This window comes from Oryctolagus cuniculus, chromosome 9 (assembly GCF_964237555.1).
Source record: "Oryctolagus cuniculus chromosome 9, mOryCun1.1, whole genome shotgun sequence".
Lineage (NCBI taxonomy): Eukaryota > Metazoa > Chordata > Mammalia > Lagomorpha > Leporidae > Oryctolagus > Oryctolagus cuniculus.
In genome coordinates this window covers 119,806,693-119,819,823 of record NC_091440.1, presented here as the reverse complement: position 1 = coordinate 119,819,823, position 13,131 = coordinate 119,806,693, and the positions used below count along the sequence as shown (strand labels likewise).

General features: G+C 40.1%; 1 long non-coding RNA gene across 2 annotated transcripts in view; it reads left to right on the top strand.

The window, feature by feature from the left end:
* The window catches only part of LOC138843884 (uncharacterized), a 58,215-nt gene that overhangs the window by 22,611 nt on the left and 22,473 nt on the right, over positions 1–13,131 (top strand). The gene's annotated exons all lie outside the window — the stretch shown is intronic.

Genomic DNA, 13,131 nt, shown 5'->3' with positions numbered 1-13,131 from the left:
ATATGGGTCACAGGCATCTTATCCCCTAAACCAACCTCAGAAACTATGTATCATTATTCTGCATTTTTAAAAATATTACATAGGGACCAGTTGTAGTGCAGTGCGTAAAGCCACTGCCTGCGATGCCAACATCCCATACAGGTACCAGTTCATGTCTTTTTTTTTTTTTTTTTTTTTTTTGACAGGCAGAGTGGACAGTGAGAGAGAGAGAGACAGAGAGAAAGGTGTTCCTTTGCCGTTGGTTCACCCTCCAATGGCCGCCGCAGCCGGTGCGCTGCGCTGATCCAAAAGCAGGAGCCAGGTGCTTCTCCTGGTCTCCCATGGGGTGCAGGGCCCAAGGACTTGGGCCATCCTCCACTGCACTCCCGGGCCACAGCAGAGAGCTGGCCTGGAAGAGGGGCAACCGGGATAGAATCTGGCGCCCTGACCGGGACTAGAACCTGGTGTGCCGGCGCCACAAGGCAGAGGATTAGCCTGTTGAGCCATGGCGCCAGCTGTAGTTCATGTCTTGACTGCCCCACTTCCCATTCATCTCCCTGCTAATGTGCCTAGGAAAGCAGTGGAAGATAGCCCAAATCCCTGGGTCCTTGCACTCATCTGGGAGACCCAGATGAAGCTCTTGACTCCTGGCTTTGGCCTGGCTCAGCCCTGGCCGTGCGGCCATTTGGGGAGTAAGCTACAGATGGAAGATCTCTTTTTCTCTCTTTTCCTCTCTCTCTGTAACTCTACCTTTAAAATAAATGAATAAGTCTAAAAATTTTTTAAAAATTAAAAATAAGTGTTTCACAAATGTTTCATTATTCATAGTATTCTGCAAATTGCTTTAATATTAAAAATCCATTAAAATTAAGTCAAATTCTAACTTTTATCTCTTTTTCTCCTCTTTCATTATTTCCTGCTCTTATTGTTGTTTCTATTTTCTTTAACTCTGCTCCATGATTCTTCTCGTAAATATTCCTGGTATGCTTGAAAAAATGCAAGTTTCAAATTCCTGTATGTAACTATAGGATTAGGAATCAAGCTTGTTAAGTGGTATTACTCAAGCATTCCACATCCTTTTGAATTATTGGTTTGTTTGATTAAGTAGTTTCTAATTGTTATTGGATATTTGACAGTTTTTCCTTATATTCTTGAAGTTATATTGCTAGGAATAAGCCAATTCATATTCCTTACTCATAGTGCAGCATTCATGTTTAACTCTGTCCATTTTTTTTTGCCTTAAATTTTTGACTATTAACATTTCTATATCCATCATCTTTTGTGTAGAATTTTTTGTTACTTAATTTTTCCATTCTTAACTTTTTTTGTCATTTTATTCTCAGTCTTTCAATTTTGTTTTATTTTTTCATATATCAGATAAGTAGTAGTTAATTGTATTTTTAAGAATTTCTATTTTGACATAAATTTAAACTTCAGAGAGCAGCAGGAAGAGTTTTTACATACCTTTCATATAGCTTCCCCAATTTTACATAACCAATGCAATGATCAAAATCTAGAAATTAATACTGACACACACTAAATAATCAATAGATGTTAAATTTTGCTCATTGCTCACTAGCGTCATTTACTAAGTTATTTTGTTTATTTTTAATTTATTTATTCTCATCCACTGCTTCACTCCCCTACATATCAGCAATGGCTGGGGCTGGGCTGAAGCTGGGAGTTGGAAACTCAATCCAAGTGTCTCACACTGGGACCAGAAACCCGAGTTCTTGGGCTGTCACTGCTGCCTCCCATAATCTGCATTAGCAGGAAGCTAGTCTCAGGAACCAGGTACCGAACCAAGGCACTGTGATGTGGTACATGGCCATCTTAATAGACAACCAGTAAGCCAAATGTCCACCTCCAAGGTCACTTTTTAATGCCAGGATTCAGTTGAGGACAAAGTTTTCATCTAGCTGTTGTGTTTCCTTATCCTTCATTAATCGGAGAATTTCCCTGTCTTTATGTTTCATGAGTTTGACTCTTTGGAAGAGTACTATGAAGTTACCTCATAGAATGTCCTCAGCATGGGTTCACCTGGTTTTTCCTCATGACGACATTCCGCTTATGTACTTTTGACAAAAAATACAACATAAATGATTCTTTTTCCTTCTCATTGCATCATGTTAGGAAGTTAAGATGATATTTCACTGATGATGCTAATTTTATTCACTGGGTTAAGATAATGCATACTACATTTCTCTACTGTGAAGTTACTAGTTTTCTTTCTTTCTTTCTTTCTTTCTTTCTTTTTTTTTTTTTTTTTTTTTTTGACAGATAGAGTTAAGCAATGAGAGAGAAAGACAGAGAGAAAGGTCTTCCTTCCGTTGGTTCACCCCCCAAATGGCCGCCACAGCCAGTGCCCTGCGTCGATCCGAAGCCAGGAGCCAGGTGCTTCCTGGCTTCCTCTGGTCTCCCATGCAGGTGCAGGGCCCAAGCACTTGGGCCGTCCTCCACTGTCTTCCCAGGCCAGAGCAGAGAGCTGGACTGGAAGAGGAGCAGCCGGGACTAGAACCTGGCACCCATGGGATGCCGCACCGCAGGTGGAGGATTAACCAAGTGAGCCATGGCACCGGCAGTTTTCCTCTTTGTAATTAAAAAAGATCTTATGTGGAGATACTTTAAGACTATGTAAATATTCTATTTCTCAGCAAACATTGATGATACTTGTCTGAAACAATTATTAGTGTGGTGTTTGACAAGTAATTATTTTCTATTTGTACTATATCATCTGCATTTATTTTATTTACATCAGTGAAACCAGTGTGAATTTTCTTAATTTAAAAATTTTATTTATTGGGGCTGGCATTACTACATGTCTGCATTACATTGTGCGCATCCCACATGAGCACAGGTTTGAATTCCAGCTGCTCCACTTCTGATCCAGCTCCCTGTTAATGTGCTTGGGAAAGCAGCAGAAGATGGCCTAAGTGCTTGAGCCCCTTCCACCCATGTGGGAGACCAAGATTGAGTTGCCAGCTTCTGGCTTCCGTTTGGCCCAGCCCCAGCCACTACAAGCATTTGGAGAGTAAACCAGTGGATGGAAGATATTTCTCTCCCTCTCTCTCCCTCCCTCTCTGTAATTATGCTTTCAAATAAATAAACAAATCTTTAAAATACTTTTACTTTATTTTACTCATTTGAGAGAGGGAGAGAGAGAGAGAGACAGATAGAGCTTCCATCTGCTGGTCCACTCCCTAAATGGCTGATATGGCCAGGGCTGAACCACGCTAAAGCCAGGAGCTGGCAACTCAATCCAGACCTCCCAAGTGCATGCCAGGGACCCCATTACTGGAGGTACCACCTGCCTTCCAGTGTGTACATTAGCAAGGAGCTGGATTGGTGGTAGGACACGGAGTCAAACAGAGGCACTCTCATACGGGAGACAGGTGTCTCAGGCCGTGTCTTAAACACCAGATCCACTGTCCCCTTCTACATTTATTAATTGGCCTTCCATGATAGAACCTTTTCTTCTCCAGTTATTGGTCTTTGTGCCTGGTGCTGACACATAGCTACTAAAATCTATAGAATGTCCTGGGTGATAAATGTTAGGAATGTCTTTTGTTCTATTGAAGCAATTCTTAGCAGGCTCTTAGATGGCCTCAAGATGGGGACTTGGTGCCAGAAACATCAAATCTTGATTAGAAGCTTGAATCTTCCAGTGCCATCTCCACTCTTTGGTTGGGGGGGGGGGGAGGGGCACTTGAGCTAATGACCAGGGGTTATAATCATAGCTGTGTAATGAAACTTCCAGAAAAATCCTAAAAGATAGGGGTCAGGTAGCTAACAAGTTGGCAAACACACCCACACCCCACAGGTGTGGCTGTTCATTTGCATCCTCTAAAAAAAAAAAAAAAAGAAAAAAGAGACGAGATAGTATGATGGAACCTAGTGTTTGAAAAGATAATAGAACTTTTCAGAATTAAAGAGGGTCATAAATCTTAAAAAATCAAAGTCTGTACCAAAGTCCAGAACAAAATATTGCAAGATGAATATAAGGCAATCTGGGGTATAGTATGTTAAGGTGCAGTTTGTGATGCCAGCATGCCATATCAGAGTTCAAGTCCTCTCTGCTCCAGTTATGATACAGCTCCCTACTAATGCACCTGAAAAAGCGGTGGATAATGGTCCAAGCACTTAAGTCCCTGGCATTCACATAGGAGACCCAGATGGAGTTCCAGGCTCCTGGTTTATGTCTCTACTTCTCTCTATCATTCTACCTTTCAAATAAATAAAATAAATCCTTAAAAAAGGAGAAAAGAATCTATGCAAAGAATTGTCATAGTGAAAGCAAAAAATAGATTTTAATAGCAAAAAAGGAATTCAAAGCAGCTAACAAATAGATATGTTTTACTGATATAGAGCAAACCTTAACTCAATCTTAATTCTGAAGTTCCTACAATTGCTTAATCCTTGTTACTGAATCACATAGATATCAAATTTGCAGGTGTCTCATTTAAAATTTAGTAATAAAACCTATATATTTCTTACAATAAACCATTGTGGAAAATATACCCCAGTGTGTAATGGCTTAAAAAATGTAGCTGTGTAGTGTTCTCATATGTAACAGCATATGTCTCATATGTGAAATGACTGGGCAGAGTTTTCTAGGTGGTTCTGCTCTGCACAGTCATTAAATGGCCCTGCCTCCTCCTATCCTATGTTCCCACAGTTGTCCAGAACAAAGGTTCTGAACCATTGTTGTGCTGTGGACTCCCTTGGTGCCATGTTCAAGTGCATGGACTCTCAGAGTCACTTAAAGGATAAGATGAACTACATCTGGATTCAAAGGAAGCCAGTTAAATGATATTAGCAGTTATCAAGATAATTTTCTAAATTGTGATACAAAGGCAGGCACTTGGTGCAGAAGTAAAGTCACTATTTGGGATGCCTGTATTCCCTATTAAACTATGTGGTTCAAGTCCTGACTTCCCTCCATTCCAAATTCCTGCTAATGTGCACCCTGGGAGGCAGTGGTAATGGATCCATTGGGAGTAGCAACAAGGAGATCCAGTATGGCAGAATAGGGAGGAAGCTTACTGTTCTAGTCTAGGGGAAGATGGTTTAAAAAAAGTGGAGAGAGTGCAGTCTCAGGGGGAGAGGAGGGAGAAAATGGCAGAGGAAACTTCACACAAATTAGAGTGACACTGTGTACCTACGTGGAGGGTGTAGACGTGCACAACTCAGAACCCCAGCAGCCGAGAACCTCAGCACCAGCTTTGGAGTGAGGTGAGACCAGACTTCAGCAGCTCAAGCCACTGGCAATAAAGCTTCAGGAAGAGCTTGGCGTGAGTCCAGCTCAGAGCCCTGAGGGGGACAGCGTACCTGCCAATCTAGAGGAGATAAAAAGGGGGCACGTTCCTCTCTCCCTGAAGACACCGCAGAGGCATCCTGTAACAAGCCAAGAGTGAGTGGGCACTATTTTGGACATATATAACAGCTGTGCCAGCCTGTGTCTGTGCACTCAGCAACCAGCTGAGTGGAGATGCCTGAGTCTGTCTGGAAGAACTGACAGGGGGTTGGGTGTTCATGACTGTGGGAGGCTTGTGTCCTGGGACTTTGAAAACACTATGGCTACTTGGGAGGGTGCAGGGTGTGGCTAGGACTTTGAGCTGTCACTGTGGGCAGCTCCACAAGCTCGGGGCTCCCTGATCCCCAGTGAGGGTCATTGCTATGGGATCTGGGCTTACACTAAGGACTGCACAGATCCTTTTTGTGTGGTTCTTATGGCAGTATGGACAAATATTCTATCCACTGGAGCTAGCACTCAGGCACTGGTCTCCTTTGAGGAGAGGAGGTGAGTGTAAGACTATGCCAATAGAACAGAACAAACCTCCACTATGATTAAAAAAAAATAGATTTACCACACCCAACCTAGATGTCAACTTGGACACTCCCTTTACCCTGCAGCACTAAACAGAGCTCCCTGGCCACACCCGGCACACACCTCTGTGTATTCACTGAAAAAGTGGACACTCTACTAGGTCACAGAGGCATAGTCCAAAGATAAAAGCCATTACAGGAAAACAAAACAAGAAACCAACAAATATCTCTACAAATTCATAATAATAAATGCAGAAATTCAAGAAGCAAGAATAAGGAAAATAATCTGACACACCCAAAAGAATATAACACTTCAGTACTAGAATGTGAGGATGAAGAGACTGAAGAAATGCCAAAAATGGAATTCAAAAAATTGATCGCAGGATGACTTAGAAGTAAACAGAAGCAAATCCACAAACTAATGAAATCCATACACGATGTGAAAGAAAATTTCTCCTATGAAATTGAGATGTTAAATAGAAACAACAATGAAATGCTGGAAATGAAGAATTCAATAGATCAAATAAAAAATGTGGTAGAAAACCTTAACAAAAGACTCAGTGAAGCAGAAGAAAGAATATCTGAGTTAGAAGACAAATCACTGGAAATTATACAGTCAGACCAAAATAGAGAAGAGAAGAGGAGAGGAGAGGAGAGGAGAGGAGAGGAGAGGAGAGGAGAGGAGAGGAGGAGAGGAGAGGAGAGGAGGAGAGGAGGAGAGGGAGAGAGAAAGAAAGAGAAAGAAGAAATTAGAAAACTAAAAAACAGTGATGGAAATTTATAAGATACTATCAAATGTCCCAATATATGGGTCTTAGGATGTTCTGAAGGTATGGAAAGAGACGATGGATTAGAAGGCATTTTTAGTGAAATAATTACAGATCTTGCCTGATTTGGAGAAAGAAAGGGATGTCCAAGTACAGGAAGCACGTAGAACTGCTAATAAATAAGACCAGAAAGGATCTTCACCGTGACACACTGTAATCAGACTCTCCATACTAACACATAAAGAAAATATTCTAACATATGCACAAGAAAAACACCAGATCACTTTCAGAGGAACTCCAATTAAGACTCACAACAGATGTCTCATCAGAAATCCTACAGGCTGGGAGAGAATGGTGAGAAATATTCCAAGTCTTAAGAGAAAAAAACTGTCAACCCAGAATACTGTACCACACAAAGCTCTCTTTTATGAATGAAGGTGAAATAAAGATCTTCCATAACAAACAGAAATTGAAAGAATTTGTCACCACCTGTCTAATCTTACAAAAGATGCTTAAGGATGTGTTGCACACAGAAACATAGAAATATAGTCATCACTACAAAAGAAGGTGAAGGCAGAAAATCTCCCAAATTACAAAGGAAATCCAAAGGAAAAAAATAGGAATATTTATGCAAAATGGCAGGGCCAAATCATTACTTATCAATATTTACCTTGAATATCAATGGCCTCAACTATCCAGTTAAAAGACAGACTGGCTAAATGGATTAAAAAACAAAACCTATCTATTTGCTGACTCCAAGAACACATCTCACTAACAGAGATGCACACAGACTGAAAGTGAAAGTATGGAGAAAGATATTCCATGCTAACAGAAACCAAAAAAGAGCTGGTATAGTCATCCTAATATCAGACCAAATAGACTTTAACATAAAAACTATTAAAAGAGACAAAAAAAGGCACTATGTAATGATTAAGGGATCAATTCAGCTGAAAGATGTAATTATTATAAACATATATGCAACTAATTATAGGGCACCTGGCTACTTAAAATAAATGATAATAGACGTAAAAGGAGACATAGGCTCCAATACAATAGTAATGGGGGACTTCAATACTCTACTTTCAGCAATAGACAGATCAACCAGACAGAAAATCAGCAAGGAAACAACAGAAATTATCAATACTATAGACCAAATGGACCTCACAGATATCTACAGACCTTTCCATCCTTCAATTGCAGAATACATATTCTTCTCACCAGTGCATGGAACTTTCTCTAGGATTGACCACATGCTAGACAATAAAGCAAGTCTCAGCAAGTTAAAAAAAAATCAAAATAATAACATGCATCTTCTCTGAAAACAACGCAACAAAGCTGGAAGTCAATAACTTAAGAATCTCTAGAACATAGACAAACACATGGAGACTGAACAACATGCTCCTGAATGAATACAACACTTCATTCATTGAAGAATTCAAGAGAAAAATAAAAAAAATTATAGAAACAAATGAAGATGACAATACAACATATAAAAACTAATGGAATAAAGCAAACATGGTGTTAAGGAGAAAGTTCATACCAATTGGCACCTTCCTACATCAAGAAATTACAAAGGCATCAAATAAATGATCTATCAATGCATCTCAGGGACCTCAGAAAACAACAGCAAACCAAACCTGAAATAATTAAAATTAAAGAAATGAACAAAATTGAAACCCTCCCAAAAATATAAAAGATCAGCAAAATGAGGAATTGTTTTTTTGAAAAAATAAAATTGACATACTATTTTCCCAACTAACTAAAAAAAGGAGGGAGAAGACCCAAATAATAAAATTAGAGATGAAAAATGATATGTAACAATAGACACCCAGAAATAAAAAGAATCATTAGAAATTATGACAAAGAGTTGTAGGCCAACAAACTGCGAAACTTAGAAGAAATGGACAGATTCCTGGACACATACAACCTACTTAAATGGGGCCATGTAGACATAGAAAATCTAAACAGATCAATAACAAAGACAGAAATTAAATCAATAATAAAGACTCTCCCAATAAAGAAAAGCGCTGGACTGGATGGCTTCACTGCTGAATTCTACCAGATGTTTATTTTTTTTAAAGATTTATTTATTTATTTAAAAGTCAGAGTTACACAAAGAGAGGGAGAAGTCTTCCATCTGTTAGTTCACTCCACAGTTGGCTGCAATGGCCAGAGCTGCGCCAATCCAAAGCCAGGAACGAGGAGCTTCCTCCGGGTCTCCCACGAGGGTTCAGGGGCCCAAAGGCTGGGGCCATCTTCTACTACTTTCCTAGACCACAGCAGAGAGCTGGATGGGAAGTGGAGCAGCCAGGACTAGAACCAGCGTCCATATGGGATGCTGGCGCATCAGGCCAGAGTGTTCCTGCTGTGCCACAGTGCTGACCCCCTACCAGATGTTTAAAGAAGAACTGACTCCAATTCTCAAGATATTCAAAACAACTGAAAGGAAGGGAATCCTCCCAAACTCTTTCTGTGAAGCCAGCATCATCTTAACTCCTAAATCTGAAAAAGATACAACAGAGAAAGAGAACTATAGACCAATATCCCTGAAGAAAATACACATAAAAATCCTCAACAAAATACTAGCCAATTGAATCCAACAACACATCAGAAAAGTCATTCAACAGGACCAAGTGGGATTTATCCCTGGTATGCAGGGATGGTTCAATATCTGCAAGTCAATCAATGTGATACATCACATTAACAATCTGAAGAACAAAAACCATATGATTATCTCAATAGATGCAGAGAAAGCAACTGATAAAATACAACACCCTTTCATGATGAAAACTCAAAGCAAATTGGGTATCGAAGAATGGGGAAAAGTTGGAAGCATTCCCACTGAGATCCAGAACCAGACAAGGATGCCCACTCTCACCACTGCTATTCAATACAGTCCTGGAAGTTTTAGCCAGAGCCATTAGGCAAGAAAAATAAATCAAAGGAATATAAATTTGGAAGGAAGAAATCAAAGTATCCCTATTTGCAATTGACATGATTCTAAATATAGGGGATCCAAAAGACTACACTAAGAGACTATTGGAACTCATAGAAGAGTTTGGTAAAGTGGCAGGATTTAAAATCAAAACACAAAAATCTACAATCTTTTTTTTTTTCAATTATCTTTAGATACAGATGATCAACTTGGTATATACTAAATAAAGATTTCAACAGTTTGTACCCACACAGATACACAAAGTAGAAAGCACTGTTTGAGTAGTAGTTTTACCATTAATTCACATAGTACAACACATTAAGGACAGAGATCCTACATGGGGAGCAAGTATACAGTGACTCCCGTTGTTGATTTAACAACTGACACTCTCATTTATGACATCAGTAATCACCCGAGACTCTTGCCATGAGCTGCCAAGGCTATGGAAGCCTCTTGAGTTCACAGTCTCCAACCTTATTTAGACAAGGCTATAATCAAAGTGGAAGTTCTCTCCTCCCTTCAAAGAAAGGTATCTCCTTCTTTGATGGCTCGTTCATTCCACTGGGATCTCACTCGCAGAGATCTTTCATTTAGGCTTTTTTTTTTTTTTTTTTTTTTTTTGCCACAGTGTCTTGGCTTTCCTTGCCTGAGAAACTCTCATGGGCTTTTTAGCTGGATCCGAATGCCTTAAGGGCTGATTCTGAGGCCAGAGTGCTATTTAGGACATCTGCCATTCTATGAGTCTGCTGTGTATCCCACTTCCCATGTTGGATGGTTCTCTCGTTTTTAATTCTATCAGTTTTTATTAGCAGACACTAATCTTGTTTATGTGATCCCTTTGACACTTAATCCTATCATTATGATCAGTTATGAACTGAAACTGATCTCTTTGACTAGTAAGATGGCATTGGTACATGCCACCTTGATGGGATTGATTTGGAATCCCCTGGCACATTTCTAGCTCTGCCATTAGGGGTAAGTCCAATGAGCATGTGCCGAACTGTACATCTCTTCCCTTTCTTATTCCCACTCTTATATTTAACAGGGATCACTTTTCAGTTAAATTTAAATGCCTAAGAATAATTGTGTGTTAAACAGTTCAACCAATGGTATTAAGTAGAACAAAAATTATATTAAAAGGAATAAATTATTAAGTTGTTCCTCAACAGTCAGGACAAAGGCTGATCAAGTCATTGTTTCTCATAGTGTCCATTTCACTTCAACAGGTTTCCTTTTAGGTGCTCAGTTAGTTGTCACAGATCAGCAAGAACATACGATATTTGTCCATTTGGGACTGGCTTATTTCACTTAGCATGATGCGTTCCAGATTCTTCCATTTTGTTGCAAATGACCGGATTTCATTTTTTTTTACTGCTGTACAGTATTTTATAGAGTACATATCCCATAATTTCTTTATCCAATCTACTGTTGATGGGCATTTAGGTTGAAAAATCAACAATCTTTGCATACATAGACAACGCCATGGATGAGAAAGAACTTCTAAGATGAATTCCATTCACAAAAGCTATGAAAGAAATCAAATACATTGAAATAAATTTAACCAAGGATGTCAAAGATCTCTACAATGAGATTTTCAAAAGATTAAAGAAATAAAAGACACACAAAAAAATGGAGAAATATTCTATGTTCATGGATTAGAAGAATCAATATCATCAAAATGTCCATACTACCAAAAGCAATTTACAGATTCAATGCAAAACAATCAAAATACCAAGGACATTCTTCTCAGATAGAAAATACAATGCTGAAATTCATATGGAAATATAGGAGACCCTCAATATCTAAAACAATCTATACAACAAAAACCAAGCAGGAGGCATCACAATTCCAGATTTCAAAACATATTACAGGGCAGGATAACCAAAAAAAGCCTGGTACTGGAACAAAAACAGATGCATAGACCAATTGAACAGAACAGAAATGGGGGCCGATACTGTTGTGTGGTGAGTGAGGCTGCCTCCTGTGGTGCCTGTGACAGATCCCAGCTGCTCCTCTTCCAATCTATCTCTCCGCTATAGCGTGGGAAGACAGTGGAAAATGGCCCAAGTCCTTGAGCCCTTGTACCGCCTGGGGAGCCTGGGGGGAGCTCCTGAGTTCTGGCTTCAGATCAGCACAGTTCCGGCCATTGCGGCCATCTAGGGAGTAGACCAGTGGATGGATGACATCTCTCTCTCTCTCTGCCTTTGCCTCTCCATAGCTCTGACTTTCAAGTAGATAAATAAATATTTTTTAAAAAAAGAGAGTGAGAGAAAGTAAGAAACGCTTCCCTCACATCCTATATTTCAATTAAAACACTTTAAAAAAAAATAGAAACATCTGAAATCAATCCATGCATCTACAACCAACTTATCTTTGACAAAGCAGCTAAAATCAACTCCTGGAGAGCAAGGACAGTCTCTTAAACAAATGGTTCTGGGAAAACTGGATCTCCAATGCAGAACTATGAAGCAAGACTCCTACATTACACCTTTCACAAAAATCCACTCAAAATGGATTAAAGAGCTAAATCTGAGACCCAATATGGTCAAATTACTAGAGAACATTGGGGAAACCCTGCAAGACATTGGCACAGGCAGAGTTCTTGGAAAAGACCCCAGAGGCACAGGCAATCAAAGTGAAAATTGAGAAATGGGATTACATCAAATTGAGAAGCTCTGTATTGAAAAAGAAACACTCTGTTAAGCGAAGAGGCAACTGACAGAATGTGAGAAATTATTTGCAAACTATGCAACTGATAAAGGATTAATAACCAGAATATAAAAAGAGATCAAGAAACTCAACAACAACAAAACAAATAACCTTGTTAAGAAATGGACAAAGCACTTAAACTGGTATTTTTCAAAAGAAGAATTCCAAATGGCAAACAGACACATGAAAAAATGCTCAGGATCACTAGCCATCAGGGAAATGCAAATCAAAACCATAATGAGGGGCCAGTGCTGTAGCACAGCAGGTTAACGCCCTGGCCTGAGGTGCTGGCATCCCATATGGGTGCCGGTTCTAGTCCCTGCTGTTCCTCTTCCAGATCCAGCTCTCTGCTATGGCCTGGGAAAGCGGTAGAAGATGGCCCAAGTCCTTGGGCCCCTGCACCCACGTGGGAGAACTGGAAGAAGCTCCTGGATCCTAGCTTTGGATCAGCACAGCTCCAGCCATTGCGGCCATCTGGGGAGTAAACCAGAGGATGGAAGATCTCTCTCTCTCTCCCTCTCTCCCTCTCTCTCTGCCTCTTCTCTCTCTGTCTGACTTTCAAATAAATAAATAAATCTTAAAAAAAACACACACACACAATGAAGTATCACCTCACTCCTATTAGAATGGTTTTCTTTTCTTTCTTTTTTTTTTTTTTTTTTTTTTTTTTTTGACTGGCAAAGTGGACAGTGAGAGAGAGACAGAGAGAAAGGTCTTCCTTTTGCCGTTGGTTCACCCTCCAATGGCCGCCACGGCTGGTGCGCTGCGGCCAGCGCACCGCGCTGATCCGCTGATCCGCTGATCCGAAGGCAGGAGCCAGGTGCTTCTCCTGGTCTCCCATGGGGTGCAGGGCCCAAGCACTTGGGCCATCCTCCACTGCACTCCCTGGCCACAGCAGAGAGCTGGCCTGGAAGA